This window comes from Malaclemys terrapin, chromosome 1 (assembly GCF_027887155.1).
Source record: "Malaclemys terrapin pileata isolate rMalTer1 chromosome 1, rMalTer1.hap1, whole genome shotgun sequence".
Classification (NCBI taxonomy): domain Eukaryota; kingdom Metazoa; phylum Chordata; order Testudines; family Emydidae; genus Malaclemys; species Malaclemys terrapin.
Window position 1 is genome coordinate 340,178,128 of NC_071505.1, and position 23,943 is coordinate 340,202,070.

General features: G+C 42.3%; 1 protein-coding gene across 5 annotated transcripts in view; it reads right to left on the reverse strand.

The window, feature by feature from the left end:
* Positions 1-23,943, reverse strand: part of FCHSD2 (FCH and double SH3 domains 2) — a 238,866-nt gene that overhangs the window by 67,419 nt on the left and 147,504 nt on the right. The gene's annotated exons all lie outside the window — the stretch shown is intronic.

Here is a 23,943-nt window from a genome sequence, read left to right on the forward strand (position 1 = left end):
AACATATTTAACTGAAACAGTATTTTCTCCCAATTTTTTTTAGCTGTGGAATTTACCAGAACATGGGCAGATATGTTCCTATACCATTTGAGCACAGCTAGATTAGAATCTGTAAGCCGCAGACTCTTAAAATCATGAAGCTAAGTAAAATTTGTTCAGAATTTTAAAATGTGTTAATTTCATTTTGGAAACCGACACTACTTTATGGACAGTTTAGCAATTAATTGTGAGTTTAAATAGTTACGTAAAACACTGTGCAATATTCTCAATCTGACTACATTCTGTTCCAGTGAGGTGTTGTAATTGGACATTCTACAACTACAGAATCTGAGAAGGAATATTTGTTTTCCTTCCTGAAAATGGGATTCCCCCTACCCATACAATTTGTCTAGCAGTGATGACAATCTGAACAGATGTGCATTTCTTCTGTATGAAGACTGGCAATGCAAGTGGACAAATCATACTGCAGAATATTTTCCTGCAAGAAGGTGCGCTTCAGCCAGCTTTCCAAACAATTATCTCATGGTGGAGACCAGTTGCATTCAGTTCCCCTCATAAGAGGCCACAATCACAATGAAGGAACACATCTTCCTTCATACTCTGGAGTCTACAGCCTTCTTACCCCACAGATCAGTGACTTCCAAAGAGGAAGCTATTGCTTATGTCATGCGTTAACTCTCAAATTTGAACAGCCAGCCATTTGAGCAACAAAGGCTGACTGGCAGGCATCTACATTAGTGGAACCTGTCTGTATGAAATTAATAGAAGGTAAGACATTCTGCTTTTTAAGGACCAATTGCCCTCAGTACAGATTAAATGGGATTTGAATAGCAGTATCCCAAATGACAGGGTGGCAAAGCAAATGACTACACCCTAACAAATCCATCCACCCCAACCAGCGGAATAAATCCTAGACCACCTCTGATGGGAATCTGCCCAGCCAGCCTCAAGTAGGAAATTAATAACTTTGCTGAAGGGAAAGTACAAAATAGTATAAGAATCTAGGGACCCCTCAGAAGCGTCTTGTCTCACAGGGGTTTGGGATACCCATCTTCTGCTTTCCACCCAAATCTTTCTTGAGTCTTTAAAACTGGGCTAGAAACTTCATGAGCTTTTATCAGATTTCTAATCCTTCTCACTCTGGTCTCACTAAAACTGTGTCAATGTGGAGCCATTAAGAAAAAAACAGAACGCTACAAGCCATTTTTACTTTAGCACTTCTTAAGGTATAACCGTGGTTTATATCCAGTTTGATGCTCTACATAGTGTATTCTTACTGTTACTTTGCCCATACTGTAATATTGCCCATTTGCCTTTCTGGATCTTATCTCCCCCTTATTGTTCCTCTCCATCTTTCTTCCTAGTTTCAAGCCCCTAGGAAATGTTTTCCCCAGCCATTCAAAGGGAAGTCATAATTAATCCTTACAATCCCCTTTCTCCAGACAACAAATGATTCATGAAACCCAGTCTTTCTCCACCTCCTCAGCTATTAGTTTATTTCCTTGGTCCTTGGAAATGGCAGAAACTCGAGGAAGATTATTTTACAATCCTATTCAAATTCTCTACCAAGGTCTCTGTAGTCATATAAATTCTAGTAAGTTGATTGCTGTGCCATTCATACCAATGTGGACAATGAGGAAAATGTTTTCTCCTGCAGTCTTAAATACTAGTCAGCCACTATAGTACTTTGAGATTTCATTCCTGTTAGGTACCAAACATTCTCCTGCTGCTTGCTCAACATTTGGTCTACACGCCTTCACCCTGAGTCAGCCAAACAACTATATGAAGATTATAGGTATCAATCCCACTTCTGCTTGTGTGCTAAGCAACCACTGAATGAGTGAATTCCATCCCAGTTCTCAGACAAAGAAATTCTACTAACTTAGGGTTACCATATTTTGAGTGTCCAAAAAAGGCCACTCCACAGGGCCCCGGCCCTGCCCGCAGCCCCGCCCCAACTCCACCCCTTCCCCAAAGTCCCCGCCCCAACTCCGCCCCCTCCCCTGCTTCCCGCGAACATTTGATTCGCGGGAAGCCTGAAGCAGGCAGCAGGTAAGCTGGGGGGTGGGGTGGGGTGGGAAGGCGCGGCCCAGTCTCCCCCGCCCCCCAGTCCCTGGCCAAGCACCCCCAGGCCAGTTCCCCCAGCCCAGCACTGCCGGCCCCCGGCCCAGCACTGCCGGCCCCGGGCCCTGGCCTGGCCCTGCACCGCACCCCCGGGCCAGCCCACGGCCAAGCGCCCCTGGCCCCGCAACGCATCCCTGGGCCAGCCCCCGGCCGAGCACCCCCGGCCCAGCACTGCCGGCCCCGGCCCCCAGCCCAGCACTACTGGCCCCGCACTACCGGGCTCGGCCCGGCCCCAGGCCCAGCCCCCGGCCCAGCACCTCCCTATTTTCCTGGACATGTTCGGCTTTTTGGAATTTCCCCCCGGACGGGGATTTGAGGCCCAAAAAGCTGGACATGTCCGGGAAAATCCAGATGTATGGTAACCCTAACTACCATTAAAATGTATAAATTACTAGTCCAGAATTTCAACAATACATTTTAAAAAGACAAGACAATAATTTCTGATTATTCCTTTAGGGTGAAATTCACCAGTACCACTTAAGTAACACTGAAGTAGTGGCGCACAGACTTTGTACAGGCTCTCTGCACAGGGGAAACTTTCATTATGAATGAACAGCCGCAAGTTCTAATTGCTGGTCAGCCATTAACAGTTAATCAAAGATACCAAAGTAACATGCAAAGCCAAGATGCCACGGAAACCATAAGGATATTTCAATATAGTTTCTTTTTTCTGTCACTTGTTTTCAGCAATGGACTTAAAATTCAACAAAAAAAATTAGTGTTTCAAAATGAAAAGCTGAGTAATCTTTTCAGGATGTCTGTTTCCATGACTCCTAATCCAGGAATGTTGAATGTTTCCAGTTAAAACTTTCAGATTCAGCCCCACCTGCCTCTCAAGTGTAGCACACCCAGGTGTTTCCTGCAGTTGGATATTTCTCTGCATTAGCTACAGCTCCACTCCAAGAAGCACAGGCTAACTGTGGGCAGAGCAAAGCACTTTGGTAACTGCCTTCAACACATCTCAGTGTGATTTTAAACAAGCCGGTAAATTCCTATTTTCAACTCAGAATGGGCTCTTTGAACATGTTTCACAGACACACATTAGAGCCATTTTCAAATTCTGCCTCCTCTTTCTCCACAACATTTTTAAGATCTGTCCTTTCCATCAATCCCTAAAGCTAAAATTCTCATCCAGTCTCCTATCTTGATAACTGTAAACACTTCCTCCCTGACTTCCTCAATTCTTGCATTGCTTTCTCCATATAAGCTACTACAGTGAGGACCATCCTCCTAGTCAGTCATTTTGATCACATCACCTCCCCAATAGTTTCCCCTCCATTATTGCATCAAGTTCAAGATTCATGCCCTGCTTAACTTTACTCTATTCTACTTATTCATCTTTGCCTTCCCCACCCCCCAAAAGTCACCTTCATTCACCGCAAAATTATGCCAGCACTTAAACCCATTTGTCAGCTTCTTAGACAAACATCTAAGACAGTGCAGAAACTCCTTCTTGAGGCACTCTTTGCTGACAATTGTGCCCTCATGGCGCACACTGAAAATGATCTTCAGCATATTGTCAACAAGTTTGCTGAGGCCTTGCAACTTTTCGGACTAACTATCAGCCTCAGAAAGACAGAAGTTCTCCATCAACCTGCACCTGGATCAAATGTTTCTGTCCCGAGTATCTCCATCGACGGCACTCAGCTGAAAGTAGTGGAGAACTTTAAATATCTGGGTAGTGTCATATCCAGTGATGGATCACTGGATAATGAGATCAATGCACGAATATCCAAAGCAAGCCAGGCACTTGGCTGTCTGCGTGTCAAAGTTTTAAATCACCATAACATCCGGATATCAACAAAACTGCTTGTGTACAGAGCTGTTGTTCTTTCATCTCTTTTGTATGGGTGCGGAACATGGACACTATATAGGCATCACATCAAGCAGTTCGAAGCATTTCACATGCGCTGCCTCCGTAACATCATGAAGATCCCCTGGCAAGACAAAGTGCCCAATCTCAAAGTCCTCGAGAGAGCCCAGATGACAAGCATCGAAATGATGATCATGAAGTCACAGCTACGTTGAACCGGTCATGTCAGCCGCATGGATGCCAACAGAATCCCCCGCCAGCTTCTGCATGGTAAGCTCTCCCAGGGCATCCGGCATATAGGTCGTCCACGGAAACGTTACAAGGACACCATCAAAGCCAATCTGCAGTACTGCAGTATCAAACCTAGGGACCTTGAGGACGCCGCCAGAAATAGAACACAGTGGCGTGCAACAGTCAGAAATACCTGCATCGCCTTTGAGGAAGACCGCTGCCGGCGTCTACAAGAGGCACGCGAATGACGTCACAGAGCATCAGCAGCGCACAATCCACTAATCGCGAACTTCCCATGCACCATCTGCAGCAAAATGTGCACCTCTAGAATTGGCTTGTATAGCCATCAGAGGGCACACCATAAGACCAACAACTGATGATCCGCACAGATTTGTCATCATCGGATCGATGGACTACCAAGAAGGAGAAGACAAACGTCTCCATTCTTATTCCATGCCTCCTCCTATGCAGGAAATGCCCTTCCTGAGCACATCTGTAAAGTCTTTCCTGCATTCAAATCCCTCCTGAAGACCTACTTTGGTCATGACACCTATGCAAAATTGTCTGACAAGTTTCAGGAATAACCTAGGTTATTTTTAATAGGTTATTAAAACTATTCCTATTACACTGTCATAATATTACTACTGTGACATGACCAACCACCCTGACTACTTGTTGTATGTGTTACACTCCTTTGCTCTATCTTCTGTAGATCTAACGCCTATAGACTGTGAGATCCTCAAGGCAGGAACAATGTGTCTAACATTTTGGATGTTACTGGAAATAGAAAGTAACAAAAATAATTCTTAAAAATAGTACAAAATTAAATATGTCTCTTCTTTGGGACACACGGTTATGTAAGGAATGGTCTGGTGCTTAAGACAATGGATTCCAGAGAGATCAGAGTTCAATTCCTGATTCTACCAGACAATCCATGCCGGGGGGAGGGGGAGGGAGGGGCACGCAAAATCCCAGAACAGCCTGAGTCATGCCTCCCTCAGACAACCCTTCCCTCCTGGAAAGCAGCAGCGCCGCTGCCTGCCCCCACCCACCGGAAAGCAGCGCCCCCTTCCTGCAGCTTCGAGCTGTTCCTTCTGCATCTACCTCTCCCTGAAATCTGGGTAAAACAAGGAGAACAATACTTATTCCAACCCACCTTTTGTCTTGTGCTTTTGCTTTTATTATGAAAATTGAGAACTTGGTAGCCATGCAGACAAGGTGCTGTCTAAACTTCCATGCATAGCTCTGCTTATTCATTGCAGTCCTGTTATTCCAGCTAATGAGCAGACTGCATGGTTGCATTTTGTAATGTACAAATATCTACTAGGCACTAAGATGAGACAAGCTTGTACATGCCTGCACTGTGGCTTTGGTTAAAAGTCAGAGGTGAAAGGACAATATAATCACCCACTCAGACCCAGTCCAAAACAGAGCAGTTTCAACAGACTCAGTCATACAGTGTGTCTCATGTCATTAACTCATCTAGTGATCATAGTGACTGGCACATTATTTAAGTCACAGTAACAAAAGTCTTCTAAACTATCTAAATTTAGATCACACAATATGGGGCATTCATTAACAGAACAGGCATTCTAGAGGCTAAATTACTGGAAAGAACAACTATTAAAATATCAAAATTAATATAAAATGTTAAGTTTTGAAAGCATTTGCAAAAACTGTTTATGAAGTAACTTCCCTCCACTTGTACACCCAGGAAGTTAATGGAACAAACTAGCAAATTTTGAAATATATAAGTAATATGCACTTAGGGTCTGCAGCTCTCTCCAAAAAACTACAAAAATACCATTTAATTTTCCTGTAGGTGCTTTCACAGAGAACCATAGGATAAGGCTTACATGAAATGAAATATGAATGACTAACAGTTATTAAACTTCTTTGGAATACAGGATGACTCTATGAATTAGTCTACATGAGCACTACCCTCTCCTTAAAGACCCAAATCTACTGTGATGCCCACAAAAAAGTGTCTTATGTAATGGCCAAGTTTGGGGTGATGGATATTTAAACTAGAAATGGACTGCATGTTTTTTCACCTCTCTTCCTTCTTTTATTTCTCATTAGTCTTGTTAGATTGTGAGCAACTTGAGACAGGTATGGTGCCTCACTATCTATCTGGACAGTGGCTAAGCTTGTGGGTGCTATCATAATACAAATAAATAAGGCTGTCAAGCGATTAAAAAATTAATCTCGATTAATCGTGCAATTAATCGCGTTGTTAAAACAATAATAGAATACCATTTATTTAAATATTTTTGGATGTTTTATAACATTTTCAAATATATTGATTTCAATTACAACACAGAATACAAAGTATATAGTGCTCACTTTATATTTATTTTGATTACAAATATTTGCATTGTAAAAAGCAAAAGAAATAGTATTTTTAATTCGCCTCATACAAGTACTGTAGTGCAATCTCTATCATGAAAGTTGAACTTACAAATGTAGAATTATGTACAAAAAATAACTGCACTGAAAAATAAAACAAATGTAAAACTTTAGAGCCTACAAGTCTACACAGTCCTACTTCAGCCAATCACTCAGAAAACCAAATTGGGTTACAATTTACAGGAGATAATGGCTGCCTGCTTCTTGTTTACAATGTCACCTGAAAGTGAGAAGAGGAGTTTGCAATCCGAGACTATTATGACATGAAATATATGGCAGAATGCAGGTAACACTGACCAGGAGGCATACAATTCTCCCCCCAAGGAGTCCAGTGACAAATGTAATTAACCCATTATTTTTTTAATGAGCATCATCACCATAGAAGCATGTCCTCTGGAATGGTGGCCAAAGAATGAAGGGGCATACGAATGTTTAGCATATCTGGCACATAAATACCTTGCAATGCCATGCGAATACCTGTTCTCACTTTCAGGTGACATTGTAAACAAGAAACGGGGAGCATTATCTCCTGCAAATTTTAACCAAACTTGTTTGTCTGAGTGATTGGCTGAAGTAGGATTGAGTGGACTTGTAGGCTCTAAAGTTTTACATTGTTTTATTTTTGAATGCAGTTATTTTTTTTGTACATAATTCTACATTTGTAAGTTCAGCTTTCATGATAAAGAGATTGCACTACAGTACGTGTATTAGGCATTGAACCATTTCCCACTGGAAAATGGAAGTTCCATCGAAACTGTAAAATTGCATAAATTTCACTAACTTTTGTTTAGGAGAAAAACGGGAAAAATGTTCCAACAATGTTGAAATGTCCCATTACAATGTTACTGGAAACGTTTTGATTTTTCAATTTGAAGCTCCTTTTCATTTTGAAATTTTATTTTGTATTCTATTATATATTATATTTGTTTTCAGCATTGTTGTAGCCATGTTGGTCCCATGATATGAGAGAGACAATGTGAGTGAGGTAAGAAGAGCTCTGTGTAAGCTCAAAAGCTTGTCTCTTTCATTAACAGAAATTGACTCAATAAAAGATATTTCATCCACCTTATTATACACGTTTTTAAAAAGTCAAAAATCAAAATGAAATGTTTCTATTTAGTTAAAGTGTATCATTTTGATCAATCCAAAATGAGAAATTTTTAGGAATTTTTCTTTTCTGGAAAATTTGAAATGTTTCGGTTTTCATTCCAATTTGGAATGAAGCCAAATTTTGAAATTTCAAAATCCTTTGTGAAATGGAATTTCCACCCTCTGCACAGCTCTAGTTAAAATGCTTAAGTACCCAGACTGATCTAGCGATAGCTGCTCTAGGCATGACTATTTATATGGTTTAGTTTCAATTACTCTAGTTCCCTAGAACTTGGGTCATCAGGGCCTGTGAATGGGGGCCTTGTCCCCACAGACAAGGGATTATCTTGATCATTAGTGAATCACTTGGCTGATCAATCAGAACTGAAGGGTTTCCCAATCAATCATCCTCAGATAAAATAAGGATGGGTGCCCTGTCAGTCTGAAGAGGAAATGCTAAGATTGAGGATTCCCTCATTCTTCTCAGTGGGACATCAATGAGAGTTCAGAGGGCAAGTAAGGAGAAATTATGGGAGTGGGGAAAAGAGGTAGAGAACAGTGGGGAAGGGGTGCTCAGCTACACAGCAACTCATTTCTCTGTAACTGTGTGCAATGAAAGAGTGTACATTGGCATGCTGAGGAGGAGACTGACACTGGCTAACTTCAGCTTTTCAACTGCCCCCTCCAATTCAATCCAATCAATATAGCAATCTTGTGTAATTCATTAATTTTGATATTCACCTTAATTTACATCTCACTGCTCCAAAGTTTACAATGTTAAATGTGCTGCAGATTTTTGCACTGAACCAAGTAACTACCTTGCAGAAGTTGTCAAATGGAGAAAGGCGGACATTTTGGTAGAGCTCGGTAGAGGATGCTCAGGTCTTGGCACCCAGGAAGGCACGGGAGCTGGTTTGCAGAAGGCAGCTCAGGCTTTTGGTACTGAACTTCCTTTTTAACTCCCCTCTAGGATAGGGGCAGAGATTACTTTAAATTTCAAATGGGAGTCTTTGCCCACCCTAGCATCTCTAGACAGTGAGAAGCTGCGTAGTGCATTCCACCCAAACTCATACCACTACCTCCAAAAGTGACAAACAAGTAAATTGATCTTGATGTTTGCGTTAAAGTGATTGTCACTGAAATAGTTAATGTTGACATTTAAATCGTCATCTCTTCTTACAGTAGGGAAGGCATGTTTATTATTTACCCTTAACTGAGAAGAAATTATACCCTGATGATCACACTAGCCTTAACGTATGATGTTGTTTCACTCCAGTTTTTCTTCCATCTCAGTTTACCAAACTATGCAACAAAGGTATTTACAACTATCTTCACAGTCATGAGGGTTAGAAACGTACATATACATCTTCAAATGCGGGTGCCTAAAGTTAGGGTCCTAAATCCATATTTAGGCATTTACATAAAACCCGCTTGAGGACTTGCAGGGGTGTCTGACTTCTACAGGTCGGTGCTCAGCACGTCCAACATCAAGTCACTTCTATTTAGGGGATTTGGGGGCCAAAGCTTAGGCACCCACATTTTTTTTAAAATGAAAGCTTAGATAATGGAGCACAACTACTTGGTAATTTGAAAATCTTCAATTATGCAGATAAATAACCACATTATAAACAGTGCAAGTTAAAAAATCCACACACATGAGCATGTGGAAGTTGATCACAGGGATGACTACTGGAAAGAAATACAAATTGTATTTTTGTCTACACACTTTTCTTGGAATGCTAGTGCATTTTAAAACCAGCCCACCTGGCACTGGTAGAGAACTTATTGTGTGACTGTGGCTTAACATCTAGCTCACAGCTGGATGTAAAAGGAGGAAATGAAAAAAACAGTTCTCTCTTTAGTTACCCCTTTTATAACTGAGAGAACTTAGGTATCCTAATACTGGAAGGGAATAGTAAGTGTTGAATTTATAATAGCAACAATTATACCAAAAATGTGAACTTTTCCTGGTAATATAATATAATTTTCATGCTACTACTTATGACTTAGTATAGCATTAGTTGTGTACCAGAAGTACACTGGAAGTTTTCGACTTTTAACCTACATTTTAAAAACGTAATACGATGGTAAGAGTATGTAAAAGAATTTCTGGCAGCAACAACATGGTGGTATACCTAGTTATAGCGCATGCATGTGTGAACATACACATTCAAGCAAGCCCTACATCTTTTACTCAGTTAGTCCATAAACTGAACATCTACAATACAGCATTGGTAGTAAAATACCTGGAACAACTTGAAAGTTGCAGTTAACGCAGAATATGCCAATTTATCATTTAAGTAGGATGGACTGACCAAAGCCAAGCAACTGTCTGACATTGCACTGGCAACTAAACAATTTCTGGGAATAACTCAAGGTGTTAGCCAAAATCTATGGAGCTCCTAGATGGTCTTTCAGGTCCCTTCTACAATTGCTAACACCAGTTCAGCTCCACTGGTGCTAGCAAAGTCTCGAGTCTGAGAGTAAACCTAATGGCAGTTGCTGATGCTGTTTTAAACACTCACAGTTAGAACTGCTGTGAACAGGGTTAGATGACCCAGTGCTGAAAATTCAGGACTCCCAAAGTTGCTAACAATGATGGAGGCAAACTGGTGTTAGCATTGGTGGGAAATGTTTGAAAAACATGCTTCGTGCAGACAGCCACAGAGGCTGCCTCTTCCCTTGTGGCCAATCCTAGCATCTTTGGTTAATATAGTTGCTCCACTTTCAGAGAAGTGAGCTATAGGCAGGAGACTTATCTACGTTTTATAGAATTTTGCCTTTTCAAACTAAAGCAATGGCACCCAAACACACTGGAGATAAAAGAGAAGTAAAAATATGATGTTCAAGGAAAATTATGTATAACTGGTGTCTTGTTTAAGTCTGCAACATCACAAGAAACTTAATCAAGCACAAGACAGCCAGTCTAAACAATTTTACTTCCTCATACCAAAAATAAGCCCAAAAGTACAGAGTAAATAGGGAAGGTACTTAACAGGTGACTGGTACACAGAAAACCCCCACAAATGAAACCACAATGTCAAAGAATATCAAGTATTTTATCTATTGATGCTATCCCGCTTTCCCCCAATTCCTCCAACAGCCAATAGCATAATATTTAGCGCACTATGGAGGCTCTGACTAGAGGGAAAAAGTGCTTTAGTTAGTTAGGAATGCTACCTAGTGAAGTTTGTCAGGCTGTGAAAGGAATTTTTTTTATATAATGAAAGGTGCACAAATATCTTTAAATATTTCCTTGCTATTAAACAAAGCACAACTGGTTTTCATTCTGAAATATATGCTCAAAAAACCCCAAAGAACAAATTAGAGCAGTAGGGATATGTTACTGACCACCTGACCAAGATGGTGACAATGACTGTGAAATGCTCAGGGAGATTAGAGAGGCTACAAAGGTAAAAAACACAATAATAATGGAAGATTTCAACCGTCCTCATACTGACTGGATATGTGTCAGAAAGGGATGCAGAGATAAAATGTCTAGATACCGTAAATGACTATTTCTTGGAGCAGCTAATCCTGAAACCTTCAAGGGGACAGGCAATTCTTGGTTCAGTCCTTGTAAAACACAGGATCTGGTCCAAGAGATGAAAAGAGCTGAACAGCTCAGTAATAGCAAACCTAACGTAATTAAATTTCATATCCTTGTAGAGGGAAAAATACATAAATACCACCAGAGCAACATTTAATTTAAAAAAGGAGAACTAGTTAAATGGAAATTAAAAGGAACAGTCAACAAGGATGAAATGCCTGCAAGCTGCATGGAGACTATTTAAAAGTGCCATAATAGAGGCTCGAACTAAACGTATACCCCAAATAACAATAAACAAAAAAACAAAACAGCACTATGGCTAAGCACCGGCTTAAGAGGCAGTTAGAGGCAAAAAGGAATCCTTCAAAAACTGGAAGTCAAATCTTACTGGGGAAAATAGAAGGGAGCATAAACTCCAACAAGTGTAAAACTATAATAAGGTAGGCCACAGAAGAATTTGAAGAGCAACTATCTAAGGACACAAAAATGAATAGCAATTTTTTTAAGCACATCAGAAACAGGAAGCCTGCCAAATAGTCAGCGGGGCCATTGGATGATTGGGATGCTAACGTAGCATTCAAGGAAGACAAGGCTGTTATGGAGAAACTAAACGAATTCTTTGCATTGTTCTTCACTGAAGATGATATGGGGGAGATCCCCACACCCAAGCCATTCTTTTTAGGTGATGCATTTGAGGAACTGTCCTAGGCTGAGGTGTCAATAGAGGAAGTTTCGGAATAAACTGATAAACTAAACAGGAGTAAGTCACCAGGTCCAGATGGCATTCCTCCAAGAGTTCTGAAGGAACTCAAATATGAAATTGCAAAACTACTAACAATGGTATGTAACCAATTGCTTAAACCACCCTCAGTACCAGATGATTGGATAATAGCTAATGTAATGCCGATTTTTAAAAATGCCTAACTTCACTACCAAGCAAACAGGTTGAAACTATAGTAAAGAACAGAATTACCAGGCACATAGATAAACACGGTATGCTGGGGGAAGAGACAACATGGCTTTTGTAAAGGGAAATCACGCCTCACAAATCTATTAGAATTGTTCAAGGGAGTCTACAAGCATCTGGACAAGGCTGATCCAGTCAATATAGCATAGTTGGACTTTCAGAACACCTTTGACAAGGTCCCTCACCAAAGGCTTTTAAGCAAAGTTAGCAATCATAGGATAAGAGGGAAGATCCTCTCATGGTCAGTAACTGGTTAAAAGATTGGAAACAAAGGGTAGGAATAAATGGTCAGTTTTCACAATGGAGAGAGTGGGGTACCCAAGGATCTGCACTTGGATCTGTGCTATTCAACATATTCATAAATTATTTGGAAAAGGGGGTGAACAGTGAGGTGGCAAAGTTTGCAGATGATACAGAATTACTCAATATAGCTAAGTTCAATGCTGACTGCAAAGAGTTACAAAGGCATCTCACTAAACTGGGTGACTGGGCAATGAAATGGCAGATGAAATTGGATCTTGGTAAGTGCAAAGTAATGCACATTGGAAACAATAATCCCAACTATACATACAAAATGATAGGATATAAATTATCTATTACCACTTAAGAAAGATCTTAGAATCATCATGGACAGTTATCTGAAAACATCTGCTCAATGTTCAGCAGAGTCAAAAAGGCAAATAATGTTAGGAACCAGTAGGGAAGAGAGAGATAAGAAGACAGGAAATAGCAAAATGCTACTATATAAATCCATATTATACCGACGCCTTGAACACTGCATGCAGTTTTGGTCACCCCATCTCAAAAAAGATATATTAGAATTAGAAAAGATGCAGAGAAGGGAAACAAAAATGATTACTGATATGAAACAGCTTCCATAAGAGTCAGTGGGGATCCTACCGCAACACGCTGACTTTCCTTGGGTGGGATATACCACTCACCCTGCCTCTCTGGGCCACTTCCTACCACGTGTCCTGAAGCTGGGGTCTGTTACTCATCAGGGGTTCTGAGCTCCTCAGCGAAGGTAGCTGGCTGGGATTCCGATTCCAGTCAGCCGGCCATAGGCAACAGGTCTCCGGTCTGGGCCTCGGGATCTCTGGTTCCTGCAGTCAGAGGCTGAGGCAGCTCCTGGGCTGGAGTCTCCACCAAGCGTCCTTCCTCCTTGGCAGTCAGTCTAGAATGAGTTGGTCTGCTCCCTTTTATACCAAGGCAGCAGTTGGAGCATGCCCAGCACAGTCTGAGGAGCGGGACTTCCGCTCTCCATAATGTTAGATTAACCCTATCTTGTCTAGTGCGGGGTATGCACACCCCAAAACAGGTCCCCATCGAGTATGGGTTATAGTTGTTTGATGTTAACCCATATTTTAGTCCATCCAAAACATAGGGGAAAAGAAGTTTTAAAAGGGTAAGAAGGAGAAACTTAAGCAGAAATGTATAAGCTCTACGAGTTCTACAAACAGTGAGTTATAAATAATTTACCATGTCTCTGATTTTTAAGTTATATTGGAATATTTCCTGTTTTTCTGTATAGGTCAAGTCTTCACACTTGCTGAAAGATTGTGGTGGATGTGATGTTTGTTAAGGATTTCACAGCCAATTTTTTTCCTGAAGCAGTCAATGTAATGATCAAGAATGTGGTTTTGTCCACTCTGTGGGGTCCAGTCAGATGATTTTTTTTTCTTATGATTGTCAGCAGGGACGTAGCAATTGTGAGTAGTGTCATCATTATTGTGAAAGAATTCTTTGACATGGAGTCAGTGGAAGAATTTTTCTAGTTCTACATGTTAGTATTGTATCAGGTTTGGTGGTAGGGCCTGAGAGAGTACAGATAATTCAGCTCCAGTGAGGGGTAGTCTTGATAAACTGATGATGTTCAAATGTTGTGCGGTGTCCATGTGGTGGGTGCTGGTGCTCTGGTTTCTCCTGGAGGCAGTGTTCTGTGGGTAGTAGAATAGTTGTAGTTGGTTCCATTTTTTTGTTTTTGTGATGGCGGTCCTCAGGTTTTTCTGATGGTTGTTTTGGATTTCTTGAATCATTTCCAGCTAACTTTCCTGGTTTTCCTTTCCTCCCACATACTGGAGGAATGCACCAGAGATGAAAAAGCACCCATGTGAAATATAAGGTGCAGTGTCAGCTAGGACAAAACACCATATAGGGAGGGACATTTAGGTCTGACACAGAAAAATGTGTAAGGACCAAAATCTCTTCTTAATGAGAGATCTATGCTACACATCTTATTCACTAGTATTGAAGTATAACAGGGAAAACAGGCCAGAAGACAGCAATGAAGCATAAAAAATTACAAACGGGATCTTGCAAAAAGATTCAAGCAGAAGGACTTTGAAGCACTCTGGTGTTTCTTCATGACCATAAGGAGAACAGTTTTAGGGGTTGTATTTCCAGCTCTCTGCATACTATCTTAAATATGCAAGCCCCATTAAATGTTAGTGAGAGCTGTGACTCCAGTCCATGATGCAAGGTAACAAAAGATTACCGCTTTGTGACTTGCAATACGAAGAAAATGCGCACTACCATGAAAATATGTATAGCCAACATTTAACAACTATCAACTTTAATAAGGATCTTAACCGAAGACTCATTGACTCGTTCACTTAACTCGTTAACTCTCGGAAGTTTTATATCAATTGTATTTTGAAAACAAATTATTCTTATTAGGTATAATCTTGTGGTTAGGCACAGGACTAGGAGACATGACATCTTCATTCTGTTCATGGTTGTCAGAAACTTGTGTGACTGCACGAACTCACTTAACCACTCTGTCTCTGTTTCCCTATACCTCACAGGAGTGATGTGAGACATTGTGTGAATGAAAATTTTTATTTAGCTGAAGCCTACTGCCACAGCAATGTTTATTTCAGAATTTTTCACAGCAACAGGTAGCAGTCAGCTCATCTTTAACGGTAAAAGGACTATCCCTCTGTTGCCTTTGCTTATTTTTGAATGAGCAAACAATGGATTCATTGCTTAATCAGCAAGGTGTGCAGATTAGCCTGGTAATCTTGTTAGCCAGTGGTAAAAAGACAGGTAAGATCTTCTACAAAACAATTCCCTGGAAAAGAAATCAATCTTAAAAGAGAAATGGAATTTATAAAAAAAATATACATGCTTGTCTTCCATTTACACAAATTGGAATCATTTTCATTCTAATAATATAGAAATAGGTGTGTGTGCTCGCCACATGCACTGGTGCCGGAAGTTTTTCTCCTAGCAGTACCCGTAGGGGAGCGCCCTAGCGACCCCTGAAGTAGCGCCTCCATGGCGTGGTATAAGGGGCACTGCGCGCTACCCCCACCCTCAGTTCCTTCTTGCCAGACAACTCCGACAGAGGGAAAGGAGGGCCGGATGTGGAATAGACATGAGCAACACATTGGAGAGCCGCTGAGTGCAGGGCCGGCTCCAGGCACCAGCCCACCAAGCTGGTGCTTGGGGCGGCACCTGGAGGGGGGGCGGCGCGGCGCTCCGGCCCGAGAGCGGGGCTGCGACCGGGCTTGCCGCCCTCCCCCCGGCGCTGCCTCTGGACGCCAGGGAGAGCGGAGCCCCGGCGGGGCTCGCCGCCCTCCCCCGGCGCTCTGGCCGCCGGGGCTCTGCTCTCCGCGGGGGGGCGGCGGGAGGATTTTTACCTGGGGCAGCAAAAAAGCCAGAGCCGGCCCTGGCTGAGTGGAGATCGGCTGACCTTTCATGCGTTCGGCTGAGGTGATGAACAGTTGTGAGGACTTTCTGAATGGCTTAGTCCGCTCCAGGTAAAAAGCCAGAGCCCGTCTCACATCAAGCATGTGGAGGCGACGCTTCTCACTAGACGCATGAGGCTTGGGGTAGAGGATCGGCAGAGAAATATCCTGACCCATGTGATAGGCGGAGACCACCTTCGGGAGGAATGAAGGGTGTGGACGGAGCTGGACCTTATCTTCATGAAGCACCGTGTACAGGGGCTCGGAGGTCAGGGCCCTGAGTTCTGAGACCCGCCTAGCTGACGTGATAGCAACCAGGAAGGCCACCTTCCACGAGAGGAGTGACCAGGAGCACGTGGCTAGCGGCTCAAACGGGGGCCCCGTGAGACAGGCCAACACCAGATTTAGGTCCCACTGTGGGACTGGGGGCCTAACATACGGGAAGAGACGATCCAACCCCTTAAGGAATCGGCCAGTCATAGCATGGGAGAATACCATATGGCCCTGCACCAGCGGATGGAAGGCCGATATGGCCGCCACGTGCATCGTGACTGACGAGGGCGCCAGGCCCTGGGCTCTAAGGTGAAGGAGGTAGTCCAGAATAAGCTGGATCGGGGCAGCCACCGGGGAAACGCCCCGCTTGTCCGCCCATCTGGAAAACCGAGACCATTTTGCCAAGTAGGCTCAGTGCGTGGAGGGCCGCCTGTTTTCTAGGACGCGCTGAACCCCTTACGAGCATGTCCTTTACTCCTGACCTAACCATTGAGCAGCCATGCCATGAGGTGGAGTGCCTCTAGGTTGGGGTGGAGGCGGCGGCCCTGGTCCTGGGAGAGCAGGTCCGGGAGGGACAGCAACGGCCACGGCGGGGCGACTGCCAGGCCTGTGAGGGTCCCGTACCAATGCTGCCTGGGCCATGCCGGGGCAATCAGAAGGTCCCGGGCCTTATCCGTCTTTATCTTTTCCAGGACCTTGCTGATCAGTGGGAACAGGGAAAAGGCACAGAGAAACTGGCTTGACCAGGACAGGAGGAAGGCATCGGAGAAAGTGCCCTGTCCCAGCCCCCCCGGAGCAGAATCGGGGACAGCGACAGTTCTGCCAAGTCGCGAACAGGTCCACCTGGGGAATTCCCCATACTCGGAAAAGTCTGTTCACCACCTCTGGGTGCAGAGACCATTCGTGCTGAGAGGAGAAGTCCCTGCTCAAGCGATTCGTCCACGCGTCCTGGGCGCCTGGCAGATGGAAGGCCTGTAGGCAGATGCTGTGGGCTATACAAAAGTCCCACAGCCTGAGGGCTTCGCGGCAGAGGATTGGGCCCCACCTTGCCTGTTGATGTAGAATTTCGAGGCCGTGTTGTCCATAAGGACCCTGACCACCCGCCCCTCCAGGTGCGAGCGGAAGGCCATGCATGCTGGCCGTACCGCCCTGAGCTCCTTAACGTTTTTGTGTAGGGTCAGATCCCGAGCCAACCACAGACCTTGGGTCTGAACATTCCCGATGTGGGCCCCCCATCCCAGGTCCGACGATTCGGACACCAGTTCCAGTGACGGGGCCCTGCCCTGAATGGGACCCCTTGGAGCATGTTTCTCGGGGAGGACCACCACTGTAGGGAGGTGATCACTGGCTCAGGCACCGTGAGGACTTTGTCCATCCTGTCCCTGGCCTGGGAGAACTCCGAGGCCAACCAGAGCTGGAGGGGCCTCATCCTGAATCTGGTGTGACGGACCACTTTCTCTCTTGGTCTGAGGCTTAAACGACCTGCAAATCTTGCAGCGATCGCTGAGATGGGTTCCCCCCAAACAGCGTAAACAGTCCGCGTGCGGATCACACACTGGCACAGATCACCTACAAGTGTCGCACGACTTAAAACTGCCCGGGCGCTCTAGCTAAACTAAACTAAACTAACTAAACAACTAACTAACTACAAGTACCATACACTGAACAAACAAGCAGTTTTGGGGATGAGCTACTACGGGTACTGCTAGGGGGAAAACTTCCGGCACCGGTGCACGTGGCAAGCACGCGCACCTATTGTGGAATACACAAGAGCAATCACTCGCAGAACTACTACACACTATGATACTTATTGGTGAATCAAGAGCAGGAGGATAGCGCAATCCTAGCCTTTCTAACTCAGATATAATGAACTAAAAGTATAACTACTCTAGATCAAACTTGAATTAACCTAATTCCAACATTTACTTTCCTTCCTCTTCCCACCCGTAACAGTCTAAACATGATAAATTATCTAGGCAAACACTAGCCCTTATGATTTCAAGGCTGTATACAGTTACAGCTAAAGTTGAACTTCATGAAACGCTTACAAGTAATAGTAATATGGAACCTAATTGGAATTTCCTCCAATTGTAAACAAAAGAATCACAGCTAAACAGTATTTGCTAAATTTTTAAACAAAATTTCATTTCTAATCCAATTAAAGAACACTGGCTAAAACATTTTCTGTTCACTTAAATAAGGTCACAGGGTTAAAGTTCAAAAGATGTACAAATATTTTCCCTTCACTCACCTGAAATGGAAACCAGCCTGCTAAGACACATTACATGAATATTCAAACTACGTAACATATGGGCACTTTTACCTGAAATTTAAAAAAATTATATTAACCTAAAATTCTTTCTATTCAGCAAGTGTGAAGATTTGACCTATACAGAAAAACAGGAAATTTACCAGTACTACTTAAAAATCAGAGACATGGTAAATTATTTATAACTCACTGTTTGTAGAACTCGTAGAGCTTATAAATTTCTGCCTATATTTCTCCTTCTTACTCTTTTCAAACCTTTTGTTTCTATGTTTTGGATGGACTAACAGTTTCCAGATGTACAGTAGGTAGTCTGTCTTCTGCCAAAACATCTTTCTGTAGTGCAACAGTATCATTTATTGTAGGATACTACCTCTAGGACTAATATTTGGTATTGACAGCAGCAGGAAAACCAGTAGAGGGAGCATGATTGTGGTTCTATGTAACACATTCATCCTAAATTATGTAGGTGTTTCAATATCTTTGTACAATGGCTAGTATATAAGATCCTCAATCCTTACTGGTACTTCTAACACAAAGAAGAAATAAGCATAATTACACATGGTGCTTTCCCGAACAATCCTTTGTATATCTTTGTAGCAAGCTTAAGCTAAACATTTATTTATTTTATGAAAAGCATGTGTCAAATTGTATGTGCATCTAGAAAATCTTGACAGGTACATTACATACATTGAAGACTAAATATAAAAACCACAGCCTTCTTAAAAACATGCATTTAAAAAACTTAAAATTACACCACAAGTTGCCATATTCAGAATGGTATGACTTAATTACTGACATTCTCAGTAGACAAAACTATGCATGGTAATTCAAAATAAATATAAATGAATGGAACAGATAGCAAAGGTAACTGGCCATTTATTTTACATCTCTACCAACTAATGTATGAAACTGATTTCATACAAAAAACCAAGAACAAAACAGCAAGCTTTCAAAGAAGCACGATAAAGCTTCAGAAACTGCAAGGTCACTGCAATGGCAGTTGTACAGAGCTCTATAGGAAGGACTCTAAAAACTGTAAGTCAGCAGCCGTCAGCACTTAGTACAACAGACTGGATGTGTTCCAGCCAAGCAAGTCAGGCATCAAATGAGTGCACTGTGAAATAGATAACGAGACCACTGTCCCACCAATAAAAATACACAGTGCAAATTCTTATTCTGGAAACAATAAACTGATTAAAGCTAAAAACATACAAAAAGCCAGTATCACACACCAAAAGAACTGTGGTCTTTGAAACATTTGCAAATAAGCTACAAGCGTTACATTCTTAGTCCATTTGGTTAAAACACTGGGAATTTATACCACTTTAGAGTAATATAAATAGAAAATGTGTAAACATCAGATAGAGTAGGCACATGACGGCTATTAATCAAATCCATATCGACAAATCCCAAAGCAACAAACATTAAACCAAATATGAACTATTTTTATACCTGAATACTGCTGTTTAAAAATATCTCTGCTAGAAAAAGAGCATATAAGAGACCCTTTGCATTTAAGAAATCCACAACCGAATGAAGATGGCCAACTAGTGAGTTTTCCCCATTCTTAAAAGCCTTACTTTAAAAAAGAAACAATAGATGGCTCAGTTAAGTGTTCTGGGTTTTTGTGGGATTTTTTTTTTTTTTTTAATCTGAAGATTAAACTTTCCCCAAATAAACAAAGTGTACAAAAATGCCATTTGTTAAATTCATAGAGACAATACACTAGTAGCCATACAAAATAGGACATAGATAATATTTTAGACTACATTGGATTAGTAACGATTCATGTTATTTTGTGTCATCAGGCCAGTTCTCAAATCTGGATGTGTTTGGTGTGCCTGCTGGAGAGTGTTGATATTTGTGACATAGCCTACAGGTGTGTTTACTCTGGTAGCTTTTCCTGGATGTCTAATAGACCATATGTGTTTAATTTCTACTTGAGACAACAAATGTCTAATTGTTAATGTTTTAACAAAAGATAAATACCTGCCAATTTTTTTTATTAGTGTCATATTAAAGAGGCATCCTTTTTAAAGTAAACTATGACCATTATGTCCCATAGCAATGGAGATTGGAAACCTAGCTAGGAAAGGAAAAAAAATTATAGATTCATAGATTCCGAGGCCAGAAGGGACCATTGTGATAATCTAGTCTGACTTCCTGTGTAACACAGGCTATAGAACTTCCCCAAAATAATTACTAGAGCATCTCTCTAACCTCTCAAGATAGGACAAGAAGCAATGGGCTTAAATTGCAGCAAGGGCGGTTTAGGTTGGACATTAGGAAAAACTTCGTAACTGTCAGAGTGCTTAAGCACTGGAATAAACTGCCTAGGGAGGTTGTGGAATCTCCAACACTGGGGATTTTTAAGAGCAAGTTGGACAAACACCTATCAGGGATAGTCTAGATAATATTTAGTCCTGCCTTGAATGCAGGGGACTGGACTAAATCACCTCTCGAGATCTCTTCCAGTTCTATGATCTTTAAAAAAAAAAAAAATCTGATCTTGATTTAAAAATCATCAGTAACGGAGAAAACACCACGTGTCCGGGTAAATTGAACCAATCATTAATAACCTTACTGTTAAAAATTGCCCCTTATTTCCCGATTGAATTTGTCTAGCTTCAACTTCCAGCCATTGGATTGTATTATACTTTTCTCTGCTGGACTGAAGAGCCCATTATTAAATATTTGTTCCCCATGTAGGTACTTACAGACTGTAAACAATTCATCTCTTAACATTCTCTTTATGAAACTAAATAGATTGAGCTCTTTGAGTCTATTAATATAAGGCATAGTTTCTAATCCTTTAATCATTCTTACTTCTCGTCTCTGAACCCTTTCCAATTTATCAACATCCTTCTCGAATTTGTGGATACCGGAAATGGACATAGTATTCTAGAACTAGTCGCAACAGTGTCAAACAGAGACTCTGTTTATTCATCCCAGGATTGCATTAGCTTGTTTGGCCACAGAGCCACACTGGCAGCTAGTATTTAGTTGATAATCCATCACCACCCCCAAATCTTTGTTTCAGAGTCACTGCTCGCAGCATGGGGCAGGGATCTCTAGCAGGAGGGTCTCTGCCGATTGAAGTCACCTAAAACAGGATTGGGGACTTCAACAGCAGAGTCCAGGGAAGGGGTAGGGACGGTTTTATGGCCTGCAGCATGCAGGGGGTCAGACCAGATGATCATAATGGTCCCTTCTGACCTTAAAGTCTATGAGTCTATGAACTACCCTGCCACTCGTTACAGTCACCCCAAGTATGCCAAAGCCCCACTCTGCTCGGTGCTGTATAAACACAGAACAGAACAATCCGCCCTGCCACAAAAAGCTTAATCAACTGAAACGAATCCACGCTAGACTAATTGTTGGCAGAGCTGACAAACATTTCAATTGCCGACCCGCATCTTTACGTGGAGAAACGTAGCGTCTAGTGAAGTCGCGAGAAGGTCGTGCATTGCAAAGTTCCTGCGGGAGCGATGTTCAGAAAGAGATTTTCCTGCGTAGGGAAAAGGAGGCTTCGACATCCCAGTACACTGCCCTTCCGTAGCTCTTCCACCTCATTGTACAAATGTGAATGAATCTTCGACACCTCTGCCAGACATGTGGCATGATCCCCATTTCATAGCAGGGGAGGTTGGATCCTGGCTGGAACAGCCAGTCATGCTGGAGAATGCTAACAACTCGGTGTGAGTAAGAAGCTATATCTGGCTAGAGTTAAGGAGTAGACATTAGAAAGCGTGCTGGTTTTGTTTTGTTTGTAGCCCTTTCGAATCTCTTTCAGGCTAGCTTGAAATCACTTGGATCTCTGTTCTTTGTTAATAAACTTAAGTTTTACCACAGACCAGCTCAGTGCTGGGTATTAAAGGGCCGTGTCTAACCCCAGCTGAGCTATCAAGCTGTTGTATGGACTGGCTCTTTGGAGACATCGAAGTTGGTGTTACCTCTGACACTGTTCAGCAAGAGGGACCGGATGCTGCAGGGGAGACAGTTTTGGGGAGACTCAGAACTGGAAAGGCTTTTGGGGTCACTGTGCAGAGGAGTAACTGGGTGATGAAAGTGCAGGGGGAGACCTTTATTCTGTGGACAAGGTGCTGGTGTCAGGGCTCAGTAACAGCGTATGGGCACCTGAGGTTACCGGGCAGGTGTTAACAGACCCCCCCCTTACTGGTCTGAGTGCACCCCCAAAGCATCACAAAGGTGCCGACTTGCCCAAGGTCCCAGTGAGTTGGTTTCTGCAGCCTTCCAAGGGAAACGGTGGGGGCGAGGGACCTGTCTGGTTTTCAGATTAAGTTAGATAAGTTTATGGAGGGAATGGTTTAATGGAAAAACATGATTTTAGCCAAGGAATACCGAGCCATGGCAGGTAAATAGTATAATGGCTAACAAGGGTCAGGCTGGAGACTCTTGCTACATGCTCGGGGTTTTACTGATCGCCATATTTGGGGTCGGGAAGGAATTTTCCTCCAGGGTAGATTGGCCGAGGCCCTGGAGGTTTTTCGCCTTCCTCCGCAGCATGGGGCGGGGATCGCTAACAGGAGGGTTCTCTGCCAATTGAAGTCACTAAGCCACAGGATTTGGGGACTTCAACAGCAGAGTCAAGGGAAGGGGTAGGGACGGTTTTGTGGCCTGCAGCATGCAGGGGGGTCAGACCAGATGATCATAATGGTCCCTTCTGACCTTAAAGTCTATGAGTAATAAAAGACCCTATTCTGTAAGTATGACCTATATTCTTTGTTCCTAGATGTATATATTTATAGTTAGCAGTATTAAAACACACATTGTTTGCTTGCTCCCAGTTTGCCAAGCAATCCAGGTTACTCTGAATCAGTAACCTGTCCTCTTCATTATTTACCACTTTCCCAATTTTATCAGTGATGATTTTATGTTTTCTTCCATTCACTGATAACACTGGAAACACACCTGATCGATAATGATTTTCCATTTACTATTACATTTTGAGAACTATCAGCTAGCCAGTTTTTAACCCATTTAATGTGTGCTTTGTTAATTTTATACAGTTTTAGTTTATTAATCAAAATATCATGTAGTACCAAGTCAAATGCCTGACAGAAGTCTAAAAATATTATATCAGAACTATTACCTTTATCAACCAAACTTATAATTTTACCAGAGATGTATCAAGTTAGTTTGACAGGATCTATTTTCCATAAACCCATGTTGATTGGCATTAATTATATTATATTACCCTCCTTTAATTCTGTATCAGCCACTCCATTATCTTGCCAGGGACTAACATCAGACTGAAAGGCCTATAATTACCCAGCTCATCCTGTTTACCCTTTTTAAATATTGACACAACACTAGCTTTCTTCCAGTCTTCTGGAACTTATGCAGTGCTCTAAGACTTTTTGAAAATTAACATTAATGGTTCAGCAAACTCTTCAGCCAGCTCTTTTAAAACTCTTGGATGCAAGTTATCTGGACCTGCTGATTTACAATGTCTAACTCTAGTAGCTGCAGTTTAACAGTCTCCAGAGATACTAGAGGAATGGAAAG